This window comes from Heptranchias perlo, unplaced genomic scaffold (assembly GCF_035084215.1).
Source record: "Heptranchias perlo isolate sHepPer1 unplaced genomic scaffold, sHepPer1.hap1 HAP1_SCAFFOLD_44, whole genome shotgun sequence".
NCBI classification, from domain to species: domain Eukaryota; kingdom Metazoa; phylum Chordata; class Chondrichthyes; order Hexanchiformes; family Hexanchidae; genus Heptranchias; species Heptranchias perlo.
In genome coordinates this window covers 3,768,309-3,784,965 of record NW_027139453.1, presented here as the reverse complement: position 1 = coordinate 3,784,965, position 16,657 = coordinate 3,768,309, and the positions used below count along the sequence as shown (strand labels likewise).

The following is a 16,657-nucleotide window of genomic DNA, read 5'->3' as shown; positions in this document are numbered from 1 at the left end:
ACCCCCAAATACCTCAATCCCCACCTACCAACATTATCACCTTATTCCTCAATCCCACAGACACAACTTCCCACCATATCTCTCAATACCACCTAAACACCTCGCATATCCCTCAAACCAGAGCTACACACCTTCTCCCCATAACACTCAACCCTACCTACTCACATTCTCATTAGACCCCTCAATCCCAACCAACACACATTCCCACCATATCCCTCAAACCCAAACTAACCAGCTTCTCCTCATATCCCTCACTCACACCTACCTATCTTCTCCTCATATTCCTCAATCCACACCTACCATCATCAGACCAGATTCCTCCGACACTCCAATCCACATCCCCAAAGACCACAATCCTCACCCACCCAACCTCTCGCCATATCCCTCAATCGCACCTACCCACCTACACACCTTCTCTCCACATGCCTCAACCCCACCTACCCACCTTCTCACAATATCCCACAATCCCCACCACCCACCATCCCATCATTTCACTAAATCCCAACTTAAGCACCTCCTACACATATCCCTCAACACCACCTACTCACATTCTCATCTCATCCGTCAATCCACACCGACCCACCTTCCCCACTTATCCCTCAATCCCCAACTACCGACCTTCACAACAATTCCTCCAATCCCCACCAACCCATATTAGCTCCTTATACCTCAATCCCACTAATCAACTTCTCACCATATCCCTCAATCCACAACCTCCCAACTTCTCACCATATCCCTCAATCGGGCCGACACACCTACCCATATCCCTCAATTCACAGCTGCACGCCTTCTCCCCATAACACTCAACCCCACCTACCCACATTCTCAAAACATCTCTCAATCACCACCGAAACTTCTGTGCACCATAACGCTCAATCCCCACCGAACCGCCTTCTCAATAATGTCCCTCACTCATGCTTACCCATCTTCACCAAATATTCCTCAATCTACACATATCCATCGACTCACCAAATGACGAAACTCACCTACGCACCTTTTCAACAAATCTCTAAACCCCACCTTCCAAGCTTCGACCCATAACCCTCCTAACTACCTTCACGCCATATCATTCAATCCCCAACTACTCACGTTGTCCCAATCCCTCAAAACCATCTACCCAACTTCTCATCATGTCAGTCAATCCCAACTAACCACATCACAATATACCTCAATCAACACCTCCGCACCTTCGCCTCATATCTCTCAATCCCACCTCTGCAACTTCTCAGCATTGCCCACAATCCCCAGGTAACTACCTTCCCTCAGGATCCCACAAACTCATCGACGCACCATCTCCACAGATCACTCAAACACACCAAACCACCTTCTCACTATATCCATTATTACCACTTACCCACCCTCTCACCATATCCGTCAACACCACCTACTCACATTATCCTCATATCCCTCAATCCCGACCTGTAAAACTTCTCCCCGTATCACACAACCCCAACTACCCACATTTAAAAATAACCTCTATCCACAACTACCTCCCTCATCCCTCAATCACCTGTACACATTTTCCGCCATATCCCTCAATCCCCACTTAATCATGGGTGACTTTCATCTGCATATATACTGGCCAAACCAAATTAGCAATAATACTGTGGAGCATTATTTCCTGGAGTGTGCACGAGATGGTTTTTCAAACCAATATGTTGAGAAGCCAATTCGGGAACAGGCTATTCTAGATTGGGTATGGTGCATTGAGAAGGGGTTAATTAATTAAATTGTTGTGCGGGGTCCTTTAGAGGAGACTGACCGTAACATGATACAATTCTTCATTAAGATCGAAAGTGAAGGAGTGCAATCCGAAACTAGGGTACTAAATCGAAGGTATGAGGAGTGAGTTGGCTATGATAGATTTGAGACCTTCATTAAAAGGCATGACGGTGAATAGGCAATGTCTAACATTTGAGGAACGAATGCATGAATTGCAACAGTTATATGTTCCATTCTGGCACAAAAAGACAAAAGGACAAGAGGCCCAACCATGGCTAACAGAAGAAGTAAAGGCTAGGATGCGATGCAAAGTGGAATCATAACATTTTGCCAGAAAATGCAGCAAGCAAGAGGATTGGGAACAGTTTAGAACGGAGCAAAAAAGGGTCAAGAGATTGATTAAGAGGGAAAATAGAGAATGAGAGTGAACTTGCAAGGAACATAAAAGCGGACTGTTAAATCTTCGACAAACGGGAATATTGTATTGAGATAGACGATCAGCCATGATCATATTGAATGGTGGAGCAGGCTCGAAGGGCCGAATGGCTCACTCCTGCTCATCTTTTCCATGTTTCTATGACTCGGTGGACTAGATTTCCACCTTCAGCAGGTGGTGTCAGATCGACCGTCCATTCCACACCCTGTCACATTTTCACTTCCATTTACTTCGATACCATTAAAAGTAATTGACAGAATATTATGGGCTGATTGCATGCAATTTCCTAAAGTGCTCTGCCGGGGAGTGACGCTCCACCGCAAGTTCCACTGCCCGGATTGTGAGTCCGCTGAAGGCAGAAATAACCCCCGGTGATGAATGGGGGAGAACAAAACCAGGCACGGCCTCGGTTTCGCGCTCTCCACTATTTGTTTGATTAGTTTCCGTGTTCGGTCTTAGAAATTTTAACCGTTTTAATATTTTTGTTCTTGAAATGTCTCTCATTTACTCAGCAGAAATTTTTGTCATCTCTCAATTCCTCAATATCCTGAAATAGATTCCAGGTCAGTCAACGCATGAAATTTCCTCTAACTCCTGTTTGTCGCCTCCGTTCTGTCCTTTTCCCAGTTCCACTAAAACTGTTTAACTTTGTTTTCAGTCCACACTAGAGTTATACCTGAACCGTTACCCTGTCCTTTGTCCAGATACTGACCGATCCGCTGGGTATTTTCACCTCTTCCTTTCATTGTTTCAGATTCACTATAATTGCAGTTTGACCCATTTTTTTCCAGTTTGGTCTGTTTCTCTTCTGTTACATTCTCTGATTCAAAGATCTGATTTCTTGTTGGTTTTGTGATGTTTAAATAATCCAAACTCATCCTGTTCCCCTCCCACTTACCCGATGTTCTTGTCCACTGAAATGCCTCTCGTATGTTGTCAACGAACTGACTCCGTCCACCCCTTCTTCAACTGCCGGTTCTAGTCTGTCCCGGTAGAATTTCGTCAACTGGATCAGTTGGTAACCGTCAGACTTTGTCCAGAACTCAGTGATCGCAGTGTTCGGTCTGTGAACAACAATGGAGAAAAATACACATTATCGACATTCCATCCGGGTGGCTATATTTGCTCTTACACCAAACGGCTGACGCCTCCTGTGAGCCACGTTTTCAAATTCCTTCTGAAAACCCATATATACCGCATGTGTTACAATACATTGACCTATATAGTCACGTCTCAACAAGGCTGTCTCAAATTTGTCAAATACAATGTCAAATGTCTGCAGTTAATCCGTTCTCACCTTCGCCGAATTTGAAATGCTCACTAATTACGTGTCTGTTTAAAAGGGATGTGCTTTCTGTCCCTGATCATTCTGTGTCTGTTTAAAAGGGCTGTGCTGTCAGTCCCGGATCATTCTGTGCCTGTTTGAAATGGGTGTGCTGTCAGTCCCGGATCATTCTGTGCCTGATTAAAATGGGTGTGCTGTCAGTCCCAGATCAGAGAATCAAGTTGCTGTGCAGAGCCTGAACCCATAGACGGCTCGATCACACTGGAGATCACAGCCAACTGAGATAAACTGGGGCATAAAAAGCTTTCAATTAATTAAAAAAGGACTTCAAACAGGAAGTATTGACCCAATACAGAAATACGGAGATCAGAGGAGCCCGTAGCTAAGGCAAAGTAGTTATGAACGGAGATTGTAATTTTCATATAGACTGGGACACGTAGGCAATACATTTCTAGAATGCATCTTGGTCAGTTCTCTGAAACAATATCATGGAACTGAGAGGTTACACATGTCAGGAAAGAGAGAACAAGCTGGGGCTCTTTTCTCTCAAAAAGAGAAGACTGAGGAGTGACGTGACAGAGGTTTTTAAGATTAATGGTGTGTTTGTTCAGCTGGATCTGGAGAAGATGTTTCCACTTGAAGGGGAGACCAGAACCAAGGGCCATTATTATAAGATAGTCACCAATAAATCGAATTGAATCGAAAAATGAATTCAGTGAAAACGTCTTTACCCAGAGATTGGTGAGAATGTGAAACTCGCTACCACAAAGGGTAGTTGAGAAGAATCGCACAGATGCATTTAAGGGGAATATGGATAAACACATGAGAGAGAAAGAACATATGAACATAAAAAATGGGAGCAGGAGTAGGCCATCCGGTCCCTCGATCTTGTCCACCATTCAATCAGATCATGCTTGATCTTCTACCTCAACTCCACTTTCCCACCCGACCCACAAATCGCTTGATTCACCGAGAGCCCAAAATTCTATCAATTCCAGCCTTGAATATACTCAACGACTGAGCATCCCCAGACCTCTGGGTGGAGAATTCCAAAGATTCACATCCCTCTGAGTGAATAAATTCCTCCTCATCTCAGTCTTACATGGCCCACCCCATATCTGAAGACTATTTCTTCTTTTTCTAGACTCGACAGCCAGGGGAACAATCTCTCCGGATCTATCCTGTCAAGCCCCCTCAGAATCTTATATTCTATTTTATATGTTTCAAAGAGATGTCAGAGGAATAGAAGGACATGTTGATGGTGTTAGATGAAGATGGATAGGCGAGGGGTGTTTTATAGAATAAACACCGGCATGGACCTTGTGGGGTGAATGGCCTGTTTCTGAGCTGTGCAGTCCACATAATTCTGGAACCTTAGCCTATATTCGGCCCGTAATGCCCGCGCTAGCTTTTTGAAAGAACTGACCAATTTAGTCCTACCCCCCAGCGATTTCCCCATTACCCTCCAAATTATTCCTCTTCAATGACATGTCCAATAGCCTTTTGAATGTGCATATGGAATGTGGTTTCACCGTTCTTTTAGGTATTGCACTCCATCTCATAACAAACCTCGGTGAAAAAATGTTTCTTCATTTCCCATCGAGATGTATTGCCAATTATTTTTTATCTCACAGAGGAGCGGTGGGGAGAGAGAGAGAGAGTAGAGGGCGTGAGAAAGACAGAGTAGAAGGAGATAGAGAGGGTACAGACAGAGAGAGTAGGAGAAAGAGGAGAGTAAGTTGAGGAAGAGAGATAGAGAGAGTTTGGAAGGAGACAGAGAGAGCACAGAGAGATCACGAGAGACAGAGATAGAGAGAGAGTAGGGTGAGAAAGAGAGAAACAGAGAGAATAGAAGAAGACAGAGAGGGTAGAAGGGTAGAGAAGAAGAGAGGATGAGACAGAGACAAGCAGAAGATAAGGAGAACACAAAATGAGAAATAGAGTCAAAGGGGACGACAGTGAATGACCACGGAGAGAGTGACAGAGAACGACAGAGGGACAGAGAGAGGGAGAGAAACAGACAGAAAGAGAAACAGGGAGAGACGGACGGAGAGAGGGAGAGACAGGGACAGAGCGAGTGATAGAGACTGGTCAGAGAGAGAGGGAGTCGAGTGTGAGAGAGAGAGAGACAACAAGGATGACAGCATCACAGGGCGTTGGAATCACTGAGAATGGGGGAAGGCAGTGATCTCTGGAGAAGGCCCAGGCTTCATCCCAGTCTCTGTTGGCAGATCTCACACGGTGTGCGACTGACACCCACACAAAGAGAATGGGAGAGAGAAGAGGGAGCTTTACTCTGTATCTAAACTCTGTTGTTACTGCCCTGAGAGTGTTTGATGGGATAGTGTAGAGGGAGCTTAACTCTCCATCTCACGCGTGCGGTACCTGTCTTGGGAGTGTTTAACGGGACACTCTGGAGGGGCTTTCACTCCATATCTAATCCGTGCTGTACCTGTCCTGCGAGTTTTTGATGGGACAGTGTCTTGGGGCCTTTACTCTGTATCGAACCGGTGCTGCACCTGCACTGGGAGTACTTGACGGGACACTCTGGAAGGGTTTTCACTCCGTATCTAATCCGTGCTGTACCTATCCTGGGTGTGTTTAATGGGACAGTGTCGAGGGGGGGGGGGTTTCTCTGTATCTAACCTGTGCTGTACCTGCCCTGGGAGTGTTTGATGGGACAGTGTGGAGGGGGTTATACTGTGTATCTAACTCGTGTTGTACCTGACCTGGGAGTGTTTGATGAGACAGTGCAGTGGGGGATTTACTCTGTCTCTAAACTGTGCTGAGCCTGCCATGGGAGTGTATGATTGGACAGTGTCGAGGGGGCTGCACTCGGTATCTAACCCGTTCTCTTTCTAACGTGTGAACAGTTCAGACTGAAGTGGTTGATATTCCTCATACCTCACATTCCGAAGCATTAAACACTGTGACAGTGTTTTATTTTGCTCCGCCCTGTTATTATAAAACTCTCTCTGTTCACCTCAGAACGTTTTGCCTCACGCAGGGATCCGTGTTCCACCGGCAGATGCCCCACGGGTCAGTGCTGAGTGTGGTTATTGTACCATGGGGTCTATCACTGCCAGTCAACATCATGTGCTCGCGAAAAAGGCCCAACCCACCGACTCCATCCCTCTCCCTGGCGAACATCTGGTGCAGAAACAGACCATTCACAACCCTCGACGTCTGATTTGAACCTGAGCTGAAACTCGGACGACATATTCTTTCCATCACCAAGTCCGCCTACTTCCATCTATGTATCTCGACCGTCTCCGCTCCCGCCTCTTCTCACCTATTGCTGACACCCTTGTCCGTGCCTTTGTTACCTCGAGACTGGACTATTCCTATGCTCTTCGGGCCAAACTCCCAACTTCCACCCTTCATTAACTTCAGCTCATCCAAAATTCAGCTGCCCGTAACCTAATTCGCACAATTTCCTGTTCAATCATCACCCCCTGTGTTCGCATTGGCTCCCGGTCCGGCAACGCCTCGATTTTAAAATTCTCATCGTTGTGTTCAAATCCTTCCACGGCCATCTCTGTAACCTCCCCCAAGACTACAACCCCATCCACCCCCACTGAGGTCTCTACGCTCCTCCCATTCTGGCCTCTCGCGCATTCCCGAATTCCTGCAGTGCACCATTGGTGGCCGTGCCTTCAGCTGAATGGTCCCTAAACTCTGGAATTACCTGCCTCTGATTCACTCTCCTCCTTTATGACGCTACTTAAAATGCACCTTCTCACGATATCCCTCAATCCACAACTGCCCACCTTCTCCCCATATCACTAAGCCCCACCTACGCGCCTCCCCCCCATATCCCTTAATCCCCAACTGCAAGCCTTCTCTCCCAATCGCTAATCCCGACCTACCACCGTCTCAACATATCCTTCAATCCCTACCTACCCACCTTCCCACCTTCCAACCATATCCCTCAATCCCCAACGAGCAAACCTTCTCCCCACATCCCTAATTCCAACCGACCCACTTTCGACACAGATTCCTTAATCTCACCGAATCATCTTCTCCCCATATTGCTCACTCTCACCTACCAACCTTCTCCTCTGATCCCTCATTCCCACCGACCCACCTTCTCAAGAGTTCAGAATATACTCCTTTCATTAAGGTGAGTTTGGAGATTGAGAATCACTCCTAGGAGTATTCCAGTTTCTGAAGGTGTATAAAGAGCTATTTTGTTCCTGATACTCAAACTTTCCTTCAAACTCTGAATCAACTCCCACACTAACCTGGTTGACTTAACTGCCCTCTGAAATATGGCCTCGGTATCAGACAGGCGCACCGAGCCCAGACGGGCCTGCAAAGTCCTTCTCACTAACGACTGTGAACATGTGCCAAAGTTGGGAGATCTGTCCCACAGACTCGTCAAGCAATAACCTGACATCGTCATTATGAGCCGGGGCTCAGGAGGTAGCGTCTGTCCTCAGAGTCAGAAGGTCGTTCTCTCGGACCCCACACACACCAGAGACTTGAGCATCTTAATCCAGGCCGACAATTTCCTGTGCCAGTACTGTGGGAGCGCTGCACGCTCAGAGGGTCAGTACTGAGTTAATGCTGCATTGTCAGAGGAGCAGTACTGAGGAAGCGCCGCACGGTCGGAGGCTCAGTACTGAGGGAGTGCTGCACTGTCGGATGGTCAGTACTGAGGGAGTGCTGCACTGTCGGAAGGTCACTACTGAGAGAGCGCTGCAGTTTTGGAAGGTCAGTACTGAGGGAAGGCTGAACTGTTTGAAGTGTCGTCATTTGGATGAGATGTTAAACCGAGTGCGCTCATCTCGGTCTGAAATGGCCGACCCCTTATCTGGGGAATGGGGAATGACTATTCCCCATTGTTCCAGATTCGCCAGTCAGTGCATCTATCCTGTCAAGTCCATCAATCCTGTCAAGTCCCCTCAGAATACTATATGTTTCTATGAGATGAGAAAGGAATAGGATATGTTGATGGGGTTAGATGAAGAAGGGTGGTGGGAGGCTCGTGTGGAACATAAACCCCGCCATGTATCTATTGTGCCGAATGGCCTGTTTCTCAGCTGTACAGTCCAAGTATTTCTGGAATCTTAGCATACATTGGGCCCATCATGACTGTGCTGGTTCTTTGAAAGAACTCCCCAATTTAGTCCTGCACCCCAGATTTTGCCCCATAACCCTGCAAACTAGTCCTCTTCAATGATATGCCCACTTGCCTTTTGAAAGTGCCTGTGGAATGTGGTTCCACCGCTCTTTCAGGAAATGCATTCCAAATCATAACAAACGTCAGTGAAAAAATGTGTTCAAATTTCCCCGAGGTCTTTTGACAATTATTTTATTATCACAGAGAGGAGAAATAGAGAGTGAGACAATATTGGGCTGAAGAAAGAGAGAGAGTGTAGACAGAGACAGAACGAGTATAGTGAGAGAGAGAGCAGCAGAGAGAGAGAGACATAGAGAGAATTAGGTGAGAAAGAGTGAGAGAGAGTAGAGGCAGAGGCAGAGGACAGGATGAGACAGGGTAAGAGAGAGAGAAGGTGAGCACAAGAAGAGAAACAGACACATAGGGGAAGACAGAGAAAGATAAGGGTGATAAGGAGAGGGAACGACACAGGGCCAGAGAGAGAAAATAAAAGTCAGAGAGACATGAAATAAACAGGGGAGACAAACAGAGAGAGTGACATTTAGCTCAGGTGTTTCGAGCGTGATATTAATGCCACAAAGGGTGCAGGTTTCATCCCTGCAAGGACCACGAACGTTCTTTTTATTGAGGGCGCAGTTTCCTCTCTTTATTTTAGACTGTGAGCGAATTATAAATGCAAAGTTTGGAAGGAAATTCACTCAGAACAGAGCATCGGAGAAGCATTTTCATGTTGGTGCTGTCAGTCCGGGATCATTCTGTGTCTGTTTAAAAGGGGTGTGCTGTAAGTCCTGGATCATTCCGTGCCTGTTTAAAAGGGGTGTGCTGTCAATCCAGGATCATCCTGTGCCTGTTTTAAAGGGGTGTGCTGTCAGTCCCGGATCATTCTGCGTCTGTTTATAAGGGGTGTGCTGTCAGTCCAGGATCACAGACTCAAGTTGCTGTTCTGAGCCTGAAACCGTAGACGGCTCGATCACACTGGAGATCACAACCCACTGAGGGGAACTGGGGCATGAAAAGCTTTCAATTAATGAAACAAATACTTCAAACAGGAAGAATTGAGACCCCATAGAAATACGGAGATCAGAGGAGCCTGTCGCTAAGGCAAAGCAGTTATGAACGGAGATTTCAATTTTCCCATTGTCTGCGTTATAGTGCATTTCGGACAGTTTACTGAAACAATATCACAGAACGGGGAGGATATAACTATCACGAAACGGAGAACAAGCTTGAAAAGAAAAGACTGAGGAGTGACCTGATAGAAGTCTTTAAGTTTAATGACAGGTTTGATAGGGTAGACGGAGAGAAGATGATTTCACCCGCGAGTGAGAGCAGACCTCGGGGTTATAAATCGAAGCTGGTCACTGATAAATCCAATATTAATTCAGGAGAAACTCCTTTATCCAGGGAGTGGTTAGTGTGAGCAACTCGCTACCACAAGTGAGTTGAGGCGACGAGCAAAGATGCTGTTAAGATTAAGCTAGACAAACACACGAAGGAAAAGGGAATAGAACGATATGTTGATTGGGTTCGATGAACAAGCGTGAAAGGAGGATCATCTGCAGCATAAGCAAAGGCATGGACTCTTCGGGACGAATGGCTTGTTTCTGTGCTGTACAGTTTATGCAGGGGGTAAGAGAAAGAGAGAGAGTAAAGGGAGAAAGAGAGAGTAGAGGGAGAGAGAGTGAACACGAGAGAGACAGGCAGAGACAGACAGAGAAAGAGATAGAGTTAGAGGAACAGTATATCGAGAAAGAGAGGAGCGATAAGTAAATAGAGACAGAAGGAGATGTTTTGGATATGCCTGTGAGCTGTTGGCAGCTGAACAATAGCCACTTGTTGCTGCTTCAATGGATTTGAGACGGAAAGTGGAGAAGGAGAGACAGATTAGAGGGAGAGAGACCGGGAGACAGAAACAGAGAGAGGGAGAATGACGACTTTGAGAGTGGCAGAGAGACAGGCAGATTGTAAGGGTAAGCATAATCGAGACAGATAAAATGTACGGGTGAGGGAGAAGAAAGGGACAGACAGGGGGAGAAATAGACAGACAGAGAGAGAGAAACAGGGGAGGCAGAGATACAAGATAGACATAGAGTGAGAGACGGGGATGGATCAGAGAGTGTAGATTGAGGGAGACAGAGAGAAAGAGAGCGATGAGAGACAGAGATAGAAGTGTAGGTGCAGATATACTCGGACAGAAAGGGAGAGATAAAGGGAGTGGTGGGTAAGTGACCGGAAAAGAGAGAGAACCAGAGGGAAAGAGTCAGAGGGAGAGAGAAAGGGACAGAGTTAGAGAGTATAGGGAGAGAGACAGAGGGAGGGACAGATAGAGAGAGGATGAGACGGGGATGGTCAGAGGGCGAGAGATAGGGAGAAAGAGAGACAGAGAGATGGGGCTGGGTCAGAGGTTGTAGTCGCACAGAGTGCAGTCGCACAGAGTAAAGTGGCAGAGGCAAAGAGGAAGAGTAAAGTGGAAGCTTGAAATTGAAGGTGAGATATAAAGAAAGGGAGAGAGTTCGTGATTGAGAGAGGTGGAGAGTAGACGTGGAGAGGGAGAGAGTTGGAGAGTAGGGGGAGAGAGTGAGGGGAAAGAGTGAAGAACGAATGATGGAGACACAGTGGAGAGGCAGAGAGACACCGAGAGGGATTATGAGGATGTGGGGGGGGGGGGATTGACAGAGAGAGAGGCGGACAGACTGTGAGAGTCTGAATAATACAGAGAGAGAGAGATGGTGGTGGTGAGGGAGAAAGAAAGAGACAGACAGATAAAGAAAGAGAGAGAAACAGGGGAGACAGAGAAGCGGAAGACAAAGAGTAATAGATGGGGATGAGACAAGGAGCGTAGAGAGAGAGGCAGAGAGAGAGCGAGAGAGAGGAAGTGGGAGAGACATGGAGTCGAGCGTGAGAGCGTGCAGAGAGTGAGGAGAGTGTGAGAGACAGAGAGAGAGAGGCCGAGAGAGAGAGGGGGAGAGAGAGAGGGTCTGGAGAGCGAGTAGAGGGAGAGCACGAGTAGAGAGCGAGAAGAGTGAGACACAGAGATGGAGAGAGGGGTAGAGGGAGGGGGACAGGGAAAGTGGGAGGGAATCCCAACTACCGATCTGCTCCTCATATCACTCAACACAACCACCCAAACCTTCTCACAATATCCCTCAACTAAACTTACCACCTTCTCACCATATCCATCAACCCCACCGACCGAATTACTCCCCATATCACTCAACCCCACCTACACACATTCACACAATATCCATCAATCCCCACTGAAACACATTCTCCACATATACCTCACAAACGGCTAACCAACTTCTCCTCCATATCTCTCACTACCTCCTACCCACCCTCTACCAAGATCACTCAACCCCACATAACCACCATCTCACAATATCTCTCAATCATAACCTACCCGCCTTATTAACATTTCCCACAATCACACTTACCCAACTCCTCACCATATCGGTCGACCGCACCGACACACCTTCTCCCCATTTCACTCAACTACACCTACCCATCTTCATACAAAATCCCTCAACTCCAAACTACCCATCATCCCCCGTGTCCCTCAATCCCCACCTACCTATCTTACCCCCAAATACCTCAATCCCCACCTACCAATATTATGACCTTATTCCTCAATCCCACGGACATAACATCCCACCTTATCTCTCAATACCACGTAAACACCTCCCATATCCCTGAAACCAGAACTACACACCTTCTCCCCATAACACTCATCCCCAGCTACCCACATTCTCATAAGACCCCTCAATCCCGACCAACACACATTCCCACCATATCCTTCAATCCCAAACTAACCACCTTCTCCTCATATCCCTCACTCACACCTATCTATCTTCTCCCCATATTCCTCAATCCACACCTGCCATCTTCAGACCAGATTCCTCCGACACTCCTATCCACATCCCCAAAGACCACAATCCTCACCCACCCAACCTCTCGCCATATCCCTCAACCCCACCTACCCACCTTCTCACAATATCCCACAACCCCCACTTACCCACCATCCCTTCATTTAACTAAATCTCCACTGAAGCACCTTCTACACATATCCCTCAACCCCACCTACTCACATTCTCATCTCATCCGTCAATGCCCACATACCCACCTTCCCCACTTATCCCTCAATCCCCACCTACCGACCTTCACAACAATTCCTTCAATCCCCACCAACCCATATTAGCTCCTTATACCTCAATTCCACCTAATCAACTTCTCACCATATCCCTCAATCCACAACCACCCAACTTCTCACCATATCCCTCAATCGGGCCGACACACCTACCCATATCCCTCAATTCACAGCTACACACCTTCTCCCCATAACACTCAAACCCACCTACCCGCATTCTCACAACATCTCTCAATCACCACCTACACTTCGTCGCACCATATCCCTCAATCCCCACCTAACCGCTTTCTCTTCATGTCCCTCACTCATACTTACCCATCTTCTCCAAATATTCCACAATCTGCACATATCCATCGACTCACCAAATGCTTAAACTCACCTACGCAGTTTTTCAACAAATCTCTCAACCCCACCTTCCAACCTTCGACCATATCCCTCATAACAACCTTCACGCCATATAATTCAATCCCCAACTACTCACGTTGTCCCAATCCCTCAAACCCATCTACCCAACTTCTCACCATGTCAGTCAATCCCAACGAACCACATCCCCATATACCTCAATCAACACATACGCACCTTAGCCTCCTATCCCTCAATCCCACCTCCGCAAACTTCTCAGCAATGCCCTCAATCCCCACCAAACTACCTTCCCTCCGTATCCCACAAATTCACCGACGCACCATCTCCACAGATCACTCAAACACACCCAACCGCCTTCTCACTCTATCCAGTATTACCACTTACCCACCCTCTCACCATATCCGTCAACACCACCTACCCACATTATCTTCATATCCCTCAATCCCGACCTATACACCTTTTCCCCGTATCACTCAACCCCAACTTCCCACATTAAAAAAAAATCCTCTATCCACAACTACCTCCCATATCCCTCAATCACCTGTACACATCTTTCCGCCATATCCCTCAATCCCCACTTAATCATGGGTGACTTTTATCTGCATATATACTAGCCAAATCAAATTAGCAATAATACTGTGGAGCATTATTTCCTGGAGTGTGCAGGAGATGGTTTTTCAAACCAATATGTTGAGCAGCCATTTCGGGAACAGGCTATCCTGGATTGGGTATGGTGCATCGAGAAGCGGTTAATTCATTAAATTGTTGTGCGGGGTCCTTTAGAGGAGAGTGACCGGAACATGATATAATTCTTCATTAAGATGGAAAGTGAAGGAGTGCAATCCGAAACTAGGGTACTAAATCGAAGGTATGAGGAGTGAGTTGGCTGTGATAGATTTGAGACCTTCATTAAAAGGCATGACGGTGAAGAGGTAATGTCTAACATTTGAGGAACGAATGCATGAATTGCATCAGTTATACGTTCCATTCTGGCACAAAAAGACAAAAGGACAAAAGGCCCAACCATGGCTAACAGAAGAAGTAAAGGCTAGGATGCGATGCAAAGTGGAATCATAACATTTTGCCAGAAAATGCAGCAAGCCAGAGGATTGGGAACAGTTTTGAACGGAGCAAAAAATGGTCAAGAGTTTGATTAAGAGGGAAAATAGAGAATGAGAGTGAACTATCTGGGAACATAAAAGCGGACTGTAAAAACTTCGACAAACGGGAATATTGTATTGAGATAGACGATCAGCCATGATCATATTGAATGGTGGAGCAGGCTCGAAGGGCCGAATGGCTTACTCCTGCTCATCTTTTCCATGTTTCTATGACTCGGAGGCCTAGATTTCCACCTTCAGCAGGTGGTGTCAGATCGACCGTCCATGACACACCCTGTCACATTTTCACTTCCATTTACTTCGATACCATTAAAAGTAATTGATAGAATATTATGGGCTGATTGCATGCAATTTCCTAAAGTGCTCTCCCGGGGAGTGACGCTCCAGCGCAAGCTCCACTGCCCGGATTGTGAGTCCGCTGAAGGCAGAATTAACCCCCGGTGATGAATGGGGGAGAACAAAACCCCGCACGGCCTCGGTTTCGCGCTACCCACTGTTTGTTTGATTATTTTCCGTGTTCGGTCTTAGGCATTTCAACCATTTAAACATTTTTGTTCTTGAAATGTCTCTCATTTACTCCGCGGAAATTTTTGTCATCTCTCAATTCCTCAATATCCTGAAATAGATTCCACGTCAGTGAAAGCATGAAATTCCGTCTAACTCCTGTTTGTCGCCTCCGTTCTGTCCTTTTCCCAGTTCCACTAAAACTGTTTCACTTTGTTTTCAGTCCACACTAGAGTTATACCTGAACCGTTACCCTGTCCTTTGTCCAGATACTGACCGATCCGCTGGGTGTTTCACCTCTTCCTTTCATTGTTTCAGATTCACAATAACTGCAGTTTGACCCATTTCTTTCCAGTTTGGTCTGTTTCTCTTCTGTTCCCTTCTCTGATTCTAAGATCTGATATCTTGTTAGTTTTGTGATGTTTAAATAATCCAAACTCATCCTGTCCCCTCCCACTTACCCGATGTTCTTGTCCACTGAAATGTCTCTCGTATGTTGTCAACGAACTGACTCCGTCCACCCCTTCGTCAACTTCCTGTTCTAGTCTGTCCCGGTAGAATTTCTTAAACTGGATCAGTTGGTAACCGGCAGACTTTGTCCAGAACTCAGTGATCGCAGTGTTCGGTCTGTGAACAACAATGGAGAAAAATACACATTATCGACCTTCCATCCGCGCGGCTACATTTGCCCTTAAACGAAACGACTGACGCCTCCTGTGAGCCACGTTATCAAATACCTTCTGAAAAACCATATATGCCGCATGTGTTACAATACATTGACCTATATCGTCACGTCTCAACAAGACTGTCTCAAATTTGTCAAATACAATGTCAAATGTCTACAGTTAATCCATTCTCACCTTCTCCGAATTTGAAATGCTCACTAATTACGTGTCTGTTTCAAAGGGATGTGCTTTCATTCCCTGATCATTCTGTGTTTGTTTGAAAGGGGTCTGCTGTCAGTCCCGGATCTTTCTGTGTCTGTTTAAAAGGGCTGTGCTGTCAGTCTCGGATCACTCTGTGCCTGTTTGAAATGGGTGTGCTGTCAGTCCCGGATCATTCTGTGCCTGATTAAAATGGGTGTGCTGTCAGTCTCAGATCAGAGAATCAAGTTGCTGTGCAGAGCCTGAACCCATAGACGTCTCGATCACACTGGAGATCACAACCAACTGAGATGAACTGGGGCATAAAAAGCTTTCAATGAATGAAAAAAATAGTTCAAACAGGAAGTATTGACCCAATACAGAAATACGGAGATCAGTGGAGCCTGTCGCTAAGGCAAAGCAGTTATGAAGGGAGATTTTAATTTTCATATAGACTGGGACACGGAGGCAATACATTTCTGGAATGCATCTTGGACAGTTTTCTGAAACAATGTCATGGAACTGAGAGGTTACACATGTCAGGAAAGAGAGAACAAGCTGAGGCTCTTTTCTCTCGAAAAGAGAAGAATGAGGAGTGACGTGATGGAGGTTTTTAAGATTAATGATGTGTTTGTTCAGGTGGATCTGGAGAAGATGTTTCCACTTGAAGGGGAGACCAGAACCAAGGGTCATTATTATAAGATAGTCACTGATAAATCGAATTGAATCGAATAATGAATTCAGTGAAAACGTCTTTTCCCAGAGACTGGTGAGAATGTTTAACTCGCTACCACAAAGGGTAGTTGAGAAGAATCGCACAGATGCATTTAAGGGGAATCTGGATAAACACATGAGAGAGAAAGAACATAAGAACATAAAAAATGGGAGCAGGAGGAGGCCATCCGGCCCCTCGATCCGGCTCCACCATTCAATCAGATCTTGGCTGATCTTCTACCTCAACTCCACATTCCCGCCCGACCCACAAATCCCTTGATTCCCCTAAGCCCAAAGATCTATCAATTCCAGCCTTGAATATAATCAACGACTGAGCACCGACAGACCTCTGGATGGAGAATTCCAAAGATTCACATCCC

At 46.3% G+C, this 16,657-nt stretch overlaps 1 long non-coding RNA gene across 2 annotated transcripts in view; it reads right to left on the bottom strand.

Moving 5' to 3' along the window:
* LOC137312846 (uncharacterized) overlaps window positions 1-15,324 on the bottom strand; it is a 34,774-nt gene extending 19,450 nt beyond the window's left edge. For both annotated transcript variants that reach the window (XR_010960828.1, XR_010960829.1), the window contains exons 1-2: window positions 15,162-15,324; window positions 3,057-3,222 (exon numbers count right to left, since the gene is read on the bottom strand). This is a non-coding gene — a long non-coding RNA (uncharacterized lncRNA). The remainder of the gene's footprint in view (window positions 1-3,056; window positions 3,223-15,161) is intronic.
* Between the last annotated feature and the right edge of the window lie 1,333 nt (window positions 15,325-16,657).